We start from the raw sequence: 11,618 nt of genomic DNA on the forward strand, positions 1-11,618 counted from the left end.
ACTAAGGCCCCCTGCTGCTGGCTATGCCCACCTCCAACCCCGCATGCTCTCCCACATGGGGACCCCCAAGGCCTGGAGAGAACACACAAGCACTTTGTCTGTGCTAACCCCACTGAGCTGCCCTTCACCAAGTACAACAAGCCTAGGGCTGGGTACTGGGGGTGGCAGGCAGCACTGTACCCTGTGGGAGGCAGGCATCAAATCCTCCCACTTAGTCGCTGTGGCCCCTGCCTCTGGTCTATGCAGCATTGTCCCCAGACCAGAGGGCCCTGGTGGCAAGGCTGGCAGCCGGGGCTCGACGTGAGCTTGCTGTGGGGCTCCATGTAAAGCTTTGCTCCTCCTGGGGCTCCCAACCCGCTCCTTCACAGCTCCCCTTCTCAAGGAGCCCAAGCCCTGCCCAGCTGTGAGGGCCTGCTCCCTGGAGGCCTCCTTTAACTCCCCAGCCCACAGGGATGGACCCAGGACCCCCACATCTTAGACTCCATGGGAGACTTCCCCAAGGAACACCTGGGAGAAGGTCAGTGTGACCTTTGTCCCTCCCTTTTGGACAGACACAGCCACCCTTTCTCCCCACCCCAGCAGCAGGGCTGTTGCTCAGTGACCCTGAGGTCGGTGATTCAGAAAAGCAGAGGCGGGTGTCACTCTTTATTTTGGGGTCCATACCCTATGGGTGTTGGGGCTCCTCCCACTGAGGGAAGGCTGAGCCTCTAGCCAGGGGCTGGCCTCCTGGCCTCCTATGAGTCCATTCTCCTTCTGTCCCCTTAATCTCAGGCTGAGCATTTGCACTGGATCTCTGGGGGCCTGTGAGTCCTCCTTGACCTTCATCGCCCACTACCATGTGCTTGAGAGCATCACAAGTCAGTAGCAATGAGCCAGGCGGGTGGTGGGTCACCTGGCGCAGCAGGCCTGGGGTTCGGGTCCCAGCCCAGCAGCTGTGGAGTCCCAGGTGGAGGCAGGGGTGGTGGCCCGGTTCACAAGCAGGTCATGGGAGATGGGGTCGACCAGGTTGAGGAAGGCCACATCTCTGTAGAGGATGTCAGTAAGGAGGGTCCCCTCAAGGTCCTGTGAGTGGTGAAGAGAGAGCTGAGTGAGCCCGTCAGGGTCTCCCATCTCCAGGCGCCACCCCAGCCAGCCAGATGCTGCTTATTGCTGTTCCTGTCTCTCCATCTCCTCCCTAAGGTTGGCTGTATTCTCCCCACAGGCGGCCATGGGCTAACCGTCCAGTGGTGGGTGGACCCTTTCTTTTTTTGCTTATTTATTTATTTTTTGAGACAGGGACTTGCTCTGTCATCCAGGCTAGAATCCAGTGGTGTGATCTCGGCTCATTGTAACCTCTGCCTCCTCAAGGGATCCTCCCACCTCAGCCTCCTGAGGAGCTGGGGCTACAGACAGGCACCACTACACTCAGCTAATTAAAAAAATTTTTTTGTAAAGCATGGGGTCTCACTATGTTACCCAGGCTGGTCTCAAACTCCTGGGCTCAAACGATCCTCCCAAAGTGCTGGGATTACAGGTGTGAGCCACTTTGCCCTTTGTGGACCCTTTGGATAAGTACAGGGAAGGGGCATGGGAGCCTATCAGGGAAGTGATAAGTGAATTCCAGAACCCTGAGACCAGTTCCCTCGAGGTGAAGTGTTGCGCTGTGACACTGCCTTCTCTGGGCTTAGGGCTTATCCGTGGGATTCTCCTCTTATGGAGGGGGGTTTGCTCCCTTTTGACCCCCTCAAATTCCCCTGTTCCCCAGCGTTCCCTTCAGACCCTTTGCCTTCCCACCTATCCCTTGGTTTTCCTGAGCTGCGGCCAGCATCTGTTGGTGGACAGGTCTGGATCCTTCCCTTGGGGGCGGACCTCTCTCTCAGATGTCTCAAAGGCATGCTACCCTGAAGCCGGCCTCACCACCCATGCCCCATGCCCCGGTTCAGTGTAGGGCACCTCCATGCCCATCTTCCCAGGCACTGGGGCCAGAAGCCCTGGAATCCCCCAACACTCTTCCGTCCTCCTCTCTCCCCCAGCTCACCTAGTCATCCCTTCTCTCTCCCCACCACTCCTGCCAGGATTCAGGCCTCCAGCCCCCTTTCCTACCCATCCCTCACCCTACCGCCTGCACAGACCTGCCCTGGCCTTCCTGCCTCACTCCTCCACTTTCTCCTCCTGTCTACTCCCACAGGACTGGTGTGGGGCTGAACACTCTTTCAGAGGGTCTCTCTCTCTCTCTCTCTCTCTTTTTTTTTTTGTGACAGAGTTTGGCTCTTGTTGCCCAGGCTAGAGTGCAATTGCTCACCGCAACCTCCGTCTCCCAGGTTCAAGCAATTCTCCTGCCTCAGCCTCCTGAGTAGCTGGGATTACAGGCATGTGCCACCATGCCCAGCTAATTTTGTATTTTTAGTAGAGACAGGGTTTCTCCATGTTGGTCAGGCTGGTCTCGAACTCCTAGCCTCAGATGATCTGCCTGCCTCGGTCTTCCAAAGTGCTGGGATTATAGGCATGAGCCACTGTGCCTGGCCCAGACGGTCTCTTTAGAGGACACGTTGACAGCTGATGGGGCAGTCCACAGCGAGGAGGGGCCTCTAGACCCCATGTGGGCCTTCTCCAATCCATAGGTGATATGCTGTGTGCGTGGGTCCCAAGCACAGGAAGTTGGGCCAGGCAGGGAAGTCCGTGGGTCACAGCTGCAGGGTCCCTGCAGGTTATGGAGCAGGACAAGCCCCTCCCTGGACCTCAAATCCCAACCTCTGAGACAGAAAGAGGTGACCTAGCTGGCCTCTGAGGATCCTTCTTTCCCTCCAGTTTCCCAGCTAAAATGCCCAACTGGTGTCTTGGGCTCCAGACAGCATCCCAGACTGAGATCCCTGCCTCTGGTTGCCTGGCTGATTCAGTGCTGCTCTGCTGTTTGCCACAGATGCCAGCTAGGGAAGATCCAGAAGGAAGGCTGGCTGATGAGCCTGGCAGACCCAGACAGGGCCCCAGACTGCAACCTGCCAGCCTGCCTTCTGAGGGCTAGCCAGCTCCTCTTAAAGGGACAGTTCCATTTTTCCAGCCTGCTGAACCCAGAGTTGGAGGAGATTGAGAAAGGAAGACAGGAAGAAGGGCTCTGGCCCTGGCTTGCCCCACATTTTCTCTGTGGGCCCTGGGATGACCACTTCGCCCATGCCTCAGTTTCCCCATTTCTAATTATCTACCTTCTGCAGGCCAAACACCTGCATGGCTGACTTTCCGCTCACAGGATGGGGCAGGTAGTGGTGGTAGCTGCTGCAAGGGGTGGGGACGGGCTGGTGAGGGAAGTGGCTTGCCCAGGTGATGGGGGGGACCAGCATCCCGGGACAACCCAGGGCTTGGGATCTGGGTTTAGTGTACCTGGTGTGTGTAGGAGCAGGGCCACCACCGGACGGAGTGTTGTGATGCACAGATGCTGGGGGTGTGTACTCTAAGAGCATTGAGCTGCCTGTTGGAGAACTGGTGATGCATGCGATGGCTCTGTGTGGGCTGCCATGGTGTCTTGGGGTGAGACACCCGCAGACCAGCCCTGGGTCCTCTCCAGGGTCCACCAGTGCCTCTCCCGATCCTGGAAGAAGGGGAAGCTACCCTCTTCCATTGTCTCTCAATACAAGATGATTCGCCCTCACTTGCCACTCCTCCCGGGCCCCTCCCATCTTGCCAGGGCCTGAATCTGGGCTCTTAGCTCCAGGCTGGGGCCACCCTCAACACACACAACCCCTCTCAAATCCCTGACACCCGGACACACTCAGCGGCCCCCTCCTCCCCACACGGTCCGCCGGCCTCACCCAGCCCTCACGCCAGCCGGCCGCCCTCTGGCCCACGCAAGACCCCGCGCGCAGCAGCCCGTCGCGCCCTCGGAACCCGCCCGCGCGCGCCCGAGACCAGCTCCGCCTCGCCTCCCGGCCGATACATGCCCACAACCCACAGCCCCGCGCCTCCCAGACCCCCAGACCCTCCCTGGCCGCCAGCCCTGGGGCTGCCGCCTCCTTCTCTCACCTGGCGCAGGAGCGGCAGCAGCTGCCGGGCGCGCTCTGGCCGCCGCTCGCGGAGCGTGGACTGGATCTCGTGGAGCCACCGCACTCAGAGCTCGAAGGGCGCGGGCGCAGCCGGCCGCCCCCCAAGCCAGCCGGCCCAGCCGCGCCCCCACGGCGGCAGCGGGTCGGGCGCCGAATCCACAGGAGGCCGGACGGTCTGCGCCCCTGCCCCCGGGGCCGCCCCTAGTCGCCCCGCCCCCATCCACCCCGGCCCTGCCACGTCCGGACCCGAAGGCTGAGCGCCCGCCCTATCCCGCGCCGGAGCTAGGGTCAGTGGGTTCCTAGGTTTGGCCGGGTCTCACTGGAGGAGGCCCTGCCTGCGTCACTCTTGGCGCTAGAGCTCTGTCCCGAGGGCCTGGAGCCGCCAAGGGAGACGCGAGCTCGGCCGGGACGAGGTGGCTTTTGGCAACTCTCTACCCTCTGGCCCCAGTGCTGACTGGGGAATAGTAGCTTTGACGGTGCAAAGAGCGTTCTAGGCGGGTGTGGGGGTTCCACTGCGTGTGCCAGCGTTAGGTATTGCCCCCACCTGCTTTTAGAAATATGCCCTGCGGCCGAGCGCGGTGGCTCAAGCCTGTAATCCCAGCACTTTGGGAGGCCGAGACGGGCGGATCACGAGGTCAGGAGATCGAGACCATCCTGGCTAACACGGTGAAACCCCCGTCTCTACTAAAAAATAAAAAAAAAACTAGCCGGGCGAGGTGGCGGGCGCCTGTAGTCCCAGCTACTCGGGAGGCTGAGGCAGGAGAATGGCCTAAACCTGGGAGGCGGAGCTTGCAGTGAGCTGAGATCTGGCCACTGCACTCCAGCCTGGGCGACAGAGCAAGACTCCGTCTCAAAAAAAAAAAAAAGAAAAAGAAATCTGCCCTGCATGGTGAATCTCCGTCTCTACTAAAATACAAAAATTAGGCCGGGCACCATGGCTCATGCCTGTAATCCCAGCACTTTAGGGGGCCGAGGCAGGCGGAACCCAAGGTCAGGAGTTCGACCAGCCTGGCTAACATGGTGAAACCCAGTTTTTACTGAAAATACAAGAAATTAGCCGGGCGTGGTGGCAGGCGCCTGTAATCCCAGCTACTGAGGAGGCTGAGGCTGGAGAATCGCTTGAACCTGGGAGGCGGAGGTTGCGGTGAGCCGAGATGGCACTACTGCACTCCAGCCTGGGTGACAGAGCAAGACTCCATCTCAAAAGAAAGAAAGAAAGAAAAAAGGAATCTTCCCTGCAGCTGGCAATTGTGGTGTAGGACCTGCTCACACTGCATGGACACTCCTGCACTGGCAAATATTTACTGCCACCTGCTTCTTGATTTGGGGCAGGCCCCCACCTCTGACTCCAGCCTGGGGAATAAACCAGATGAAGAGTGAGGTTAACCGTTAAGCCCAGCTCTGGGCAGGCTGGCAGCAGGCGGGCTGTATCTGCCACCACTGGCTTCAGTCTTCCTCCCTGACAAGGGGTGGGGTGGGGAGTGGGGGGCAGGCAGGGTGAGGTGGGGGCCCTGGTTCCTCTGAGGACCAGAGTGAGGTACCGACCCACCCAGCTCAAGGAGTATCCCACTTCCCAGGGTTCCCTCAGCAGAAATCTAGGTCTCTGTTGGAGGCCTGCTGGGCCCCTGCAGCCCCAATCCCAGCTCTGGAATCCTCACAATGTTTGAGGCACTGATCTGCAGTCCCCACTTCCCCAAGCAAGGAGCATGTGTCTAGCCTGTGAGGATGGGTACCTGTTGTGCAGGAAGGGCTGAGTACTGTCCAAGGGCATATAGTGAGGGATGACAGCCAAGCTCCCGTGTGTGTGTGTGTGTGTGTGTGTGTGTGTGTGTGTGTGTGTGTTAGTTACCCTATGAAGATTCAAGGTTCCTTCCTTTGGATTAAGCACTGCCTGCCCAGAGATGGCAGTGGGGAGAGGGTAGGGTGCCAGGATCTGTCATCCTGTGGGGCTAGGCCCCTGAGACAAGGCAGAGGACAGCAGGATGTCTTAGCTCTTGACCATCCACGGACCCCCAACCCCTGTTGGGCCTGTGCCTACATCCCCTTCTCTCCTGGCACCTGCCAGTTGGACATAACAGCCTCTCCTCCCACTTCAGTACAGCCAGTATTGTCCTGGGGCCACCTTGGCACCACAGGTTTCCTCCTTGGCAAACCTGCATGACGGCCTTGCCTGCCCTCCCCCAGGGCCAAGGTGCTGTTGCTGAAGTGAAGTGGTGACTGAAGTGGGTCAGAGCTTTAAGCAGCAGCCCCAGTGCCCCAGGGACCTCCTAGACCCCCTGCCCAGAGCAGGCGGCCAGTAAGCCCTCCTTCCCTTCCCCTGCAGCCTCAGGGCTGGAGCCAGAGCTGGGAGGGCTCCCAGATCCTGACCATATCCTCCCAGAGACTGAGCCAGGCCTGGACACTGTCCCCTCGAATGTGAGAAGACTGGGCAGGGGGAGGGGAGGGAGGAGGGGATGGAGGGCTGAACCTCAAGCCATGAAAGGGGCAACCTAGGCAGTGGTATGGGGGAGTGCCCAGAGCTCAGAGTCCTGTGGAAGGCAGAGAACTGCCCCAGCCCCTGCCTCTCATCCCCCACCCTCTGTGTCCCTGGCTGAGAGGTTCCTAGAGGACGTTTTTCCAGCAAAAGAGGGAGGGTGGTGGCTGGGCCTAGGTCCTTGGATGGGCTTTTCTCTGCCTGCTTGCAGGGCGCCTAGGGTAAATGGGCTCTTGGAGACAATTTCTGGCCTAACCTGACTTGAACAGGAACCCGCGGAGGCAGAGCTATCCCCTCAGGCATGGGGGCGTGATTCCACCTCGCCAGCCATGTGTTCCACACGGAAGGCTGCTGGCCCCTCTCCCTGGGGTTACCCTGAGCAGCAGAGCTGTGCTTGTGGAGACCCAGGGGGTGGAGGGATTGCGATATTGTCCTCTCAGCTCCCAGGGCTGATGTGGGAGCTCAAGGGCTTACCCTGGATCCTTTAGGGTAGCCCTGCCATCCCTAGGGAGTCAGTGAGGTCAGAGGTTGGGAGCTGGAGAATCAGGTAGTGAGGACACAGCTAGACCTCAGGCCCTAATGGGAATGTACTAGGCTCCAAGTGGGACCTGCTAGGAGACAGGAATTGATGACAGCCACACCTTTGGAGTCTCAAGCCCTCTGCCACCCATGCAGCGGCCCAGTTCAAATGACAGGAACACAAGGTCCCAGTTGGCTCAGTGGGCTGGTAGAGGGCTGTAGCCAGGGCTGGAACTGGCCTTGCACTGCCTCTGGGCCCTTCTCTACCCACCTGGTGGTATTCTTCAAGCCTAGGAGGAAAAAAGGCCAGCTCAGGGTTAATGTAACCTCAGCATGTAGCTGGGTGGCACTGAGCCTCCCGGCAGCCACTGTAAAGAAGGACACAGAATGATTTGGGGGCATTCACTGGGAGGAAGGAAGCAGATGGATACTCTAAGGAGACAGGATGTCCCCTGTGCTTGCTCTACAATTACGGATTGTCAACCTTCTGCAGGGCCAGGAATTGTCATGAGGCTATAGTAGGCAGCAGAACTTGGCGGGGTGAGGTGAGATCACAGGTATAGGCTCAGGGCCTGGATTCAAATCCCCTGGGCTGCCACTTGTTGGATGTGTAACCACAGACAGAGTAAGGACCTGCCATAGCAAATTACTCAACCCACTTCTGTGGCTTAAAGTAACAGAATAGTTCTGGAGGCTAGAAGTCTGAAATCCAAGTACAGGACAAGGCACGCTCCCTCTGAGGACTCCAGGGGAAGATCCTTCCTTGCCTCTTCAGCTTCTGGTGGCTCCTGGCAATCCTCGATCAAGGGGGCCAGCCCCTCTACACCTGTGGGTGGTTCTCGTCAGGTGAAATGAGAGACTTGAGAAAATAAAGAGACACAAAGTATAGAGAAAGAAAAGTGGGCCCAGGGGACCGGTGCTCAGCATACAGAGGACCCGCCCCGGCACTGGTCTCTGAGTTCCCTCAGTATTTATTGATCATTATCTTTACCATCTTGGAGAGGGGGATGTGGCAGGACAATAGGGTAATAGTGGGAAGAGGGTCAGCAGGAGAACATGTGAACAAATGTCTCTGTGTCATAAACAAGGTTAAGAAAAAGGTGCTGTGCTTTGATGTGCATCTACATAAACATCCGGGTGCGTTAAAGAGCAGTATTGCTGCCAGCACAGGCTAGCACGTCTCACCTCCAATCCTAAGGCGATTTTCTCCTATCTCAGTAAATAGAACATACAATCCGGTTTTACACCGAGACATTCCATTGTCCAGTGACGAGCAGGAGACAGATGCCTTCCTCTATCTCAACTGCAAGGAGGCCTTCCTCTTTTACTAATCCTCCTCAGCACAGACCCTTTACGGGTGCCGGGCTGGGAGATGGTCAGGTCTTTCCCTTCCCACCAGGCCATATTTCAGACTATCACATGGGGAGAAACCTTGGACAATACCTGGCTTTCCTTCCCCAGTGTTTGTGTCCCTGGGTACCTGAGATTAGAGAATGGTGATGACTTTTAACAAGCATACTGCCTTCAGGCACTTGTTTAACAAAGCACATCCTGCATAGCCCTAAATCCAATAAACCTTGAGTAAACACAGCACATGTCTCTGCAAGCACAGGGTTGGGGGTAGGGTTACAAATTAACAGCATCTCGGCCGGGCTCGGTGGCTCAAGCCTGTAATCCCAGCACTTTGGGAGGCCGAGACAGGCGGATCACGAGGTCAGGATATCGAGACCGTCCTGGCTAACATGGTGAAACCCCGTCTCTACTAAAAAATACAAAAAACTAGCTGGGCGCGGTGGTGGGCGCCTGTAGTCCCAGCTACTCCGGAGGCTGAGGCAGGAGAATGGCGTAAACCCGGGAGGCGGAGCTTGCAGTGAGCTGAGATCCGGCCACTGCACTCCAGCCTGGGCGACAGAGCAAGACTCCGTCTCAAAAAAAAAAAAAAAAAAAAAAACAGCATCTCAAGGCAGAAGAATTTTTCTTAGTACGGAACAAAATGGAGTCTCTTATGTCTACTTCTTTTTTTTTTTTTTTTTTTTTTTTTTGAGACAGAGTCTCGCTCTGCCGCCCAGGCTGGAGTGCAGTGGCCGGATCTCAGCTCACTGCAAGCTCTGCCTCCCAGGTTCACGCCATTCTCCTGCCTCAGCCTCCTGAGTAGCTGGGACTACAGGCGCCCGCCACGTCGCCCGGCTAGTTTTGTGTATTTTTTAGTAGAGACGGGGTTTCACCGTGTTAGCCAGGATGGTCTCGATCTCCTGACCTCGTGATCCGCCCGCCTTGGCCTCCCAAAGTGCTGGGATTATAGGCTTGAGCCACCGCGCCCGGCCTTTTTTTTTTTTTTTTTTGAGATGTCTCTTATGGTCTCGATCTCCTGACCTTGTGATCCGCCCGTCTCGGCCTCCCAAAGTGCTGGGATTGCTGAGATTACAGGCTTGAGCCACCGTGCCCGGCCCTGTCTACTTCTGTCTACATAGACACAGTAACAATCTGATCTCTCTTTCTTTTCCCCACACTTGGGCTTCCTTGGCTGTAGCTGCATCATTCCAGTCTCCGAAACCATCTACCCTGTGTGTCTGTGTGGCCTTCGCATGGCCTTCCTTATTTTTGCAATGGGGTCTCACTATGCTGCCCAGGCTGGTCAACTCCTGGGCCCAAGCAGTCCTCCTGCCTCAGCCTCTCAAGTAGCTGGGATTACGGGTGAGTGCCACCATGTCCAGCTCACACAGCCTCTTTGTAAGAAGTCTAGCTACTGGATTTAGTTCTCTTTCTAATCCCGAATGAGCTTAACTAATTATTTCTGTACAGACTCTATTTCCAAATAAGGTCATGTGAAGAAAAATCAATTTGAACTGTGTTTTTTGGCTGGACACGGTGGCTCACGCTTGTAATCCCAGGTCTTTCAGAGGCCAAGGTGGGCAGATCACCTGAGGCCAGGAGTTGGAGACCAACCTGGCCAACATAGCGAAACCCCATCTCTACTAAAAAATAATAATAATAATAATAATAATACAAAAATTAGCTGGGTATGGTGGCATGCGCCTGTAGTCCCAGCTACTCAGGAGGCTGAGGCAGGAGAATCGCTTGAACCCAGGAAGCAGAGGTTTCAGAGAGCTGAGATAGCACCACCGCACTCCAGCCTGGGTGACAGAGCGAGACTCCATCTCAAAACACACACACACACACACACACACACACACACACACACACAACTACTGTGTTTTCCTTCTGTTGTCACGAGACAACAATCATCACAGAAGACTTCTGTGACCAAATGTGTGGATTCTCCCCACACACCCAGCAAGAATGAATTCTGCAGCCGACGACAGCTGGTGTCTTCCAATTCAACTCAATTCTCATGCTGTCTACCTGGAGATGGCCTCAGAAACCACAGGTTGAGGGCTTGGTCCCACAAGACCACCCCTCATCCCACCAGTCACAAGTCTGGGCTTTGGGAACATCTGACTCACCGGCTTCTAGCTGGGGTTCCTACAGCCCCCTCTTTGGGTTCAATTAATTTGCTAGAGTAGCTCACACAACTCAGGGAGACCTGTTTGTTGGTTTATTTCAAAGGATGTTTTATTTTATTTTCTCCTCAGACATACTTTATCATCACTTAAAGTCAGTAGCTCAGAGGAAACTTTAAAAACTACAAATAGGCCAGGCACGGTGGCTCACACCTGTAATCCCAGCACTTTGGGAGGTCAAGGCTGGTGGATCACTTGAGGTCAGGAGCTGGAGACCAGCCTGGCCAACATGATGAAACCCGTCTCTACTAAAAATACAAAATTAGCTCGATGTGGTGGCAGGAGCCTATAATCCCAGCTACTCAGGAGGCTGAGTCAGGAGAATCACTTGAACCCCGGAGGCAGAAGTTGCAGTGAACCGAGATCATGCCTCTGCACTCCAGCCTGGGCAACAGAGAGAGACTCCATCTCAAAAAAAAAAAATAAAATAAATAAAGGCTACAGATAAACAGTCAGATGAAGAGATACATAAGGTGAGGACTGGAAGACTCCCAAGTACAGAAGTTTCTGTCCTGGTGGAGTTGGACACGTGGATTAGTTGGGCTTTTTTGTTGTTGCCCAGGCTGGAGTACAGTGGCACTATCTCACTGCAACCTCTGCCTCCCGTGCTCAAGTGATCCTCCCCTCTCAGCCTCCCAAGTAGCTAGGACCACAGGCATGTGCCACTATGCCCAGCTAATTTTTTTACTTTTGTACAGATGGGGTCTCTCTATGTTGCCCAGGCTGGTTGTGAACTCCTGGGCTCAATCCATCCACCCACCACGCACTCCCAAAGTGCTAGGATTATAGGCATGAGCCACACTGCGCCTGGCCGTGGATGAGTTCTTGTTCCCCTTCCTGTCAGCCTCCACATGAAGCTCCCCAAACCCTGTCATCTTGGGCCTTTAAAAAAAAATTAGTTAAAAAATTAAAGACAGGGTCTCACTATGTTGCCTAGACTGGTCTTGAACTCCTGGTCTCAAGTGATCCACCCACCTCGTCCTCCCACAGGGCTGGGATTACAAGATTAGAGATGCCAGCTGTCAGGTGGCTAGGTAGATTCAGTGTAAAGTCCTAGAAGATGCATTTTAGTAAAAACAGCCACCTGACAGC

The 11,618-nt window shown here is 55.8% G+C and overlaps 1 long non-coding RNA gene across 1 annotated transcript; it reads right to left on the reverse strand.

Annotated features, from left to right (window-relative positions):
• Positions 1-631: 631 nt before the first annotated feature.
• On the reverse strand, positions 632-4,229 carry LOC115892648. The gene is made up of 2 exons (XR_004052508.1): positions 3,994-4,229; positions 632-1,062 (listed from the first exon to the last, which is right to left on the reverse strand). It is a non-coding gene; the product is annotated as an uncharacterized LOC115892648 (long non-coding RNA).
• Positions 4,230-11,618: the final 7,389 nt, after the last annotated feature.

Source organism: Rhinopithecus roxellana, chromosome 13, assembly GCF_007565055.1.
Source record: "Rhinopithecus roxellana isolate Shanxi Qingling chromosome 13, ASM756505v1, whole genome shotgun sequence".
Taxonomy (NCBI): domain Eukaryota; kingdom Metazoa; phylum Chordata; class Mammalia; order Primates; family Cercopithecidae; genus Rhinopithecus; species Rhinopithecus roxellana.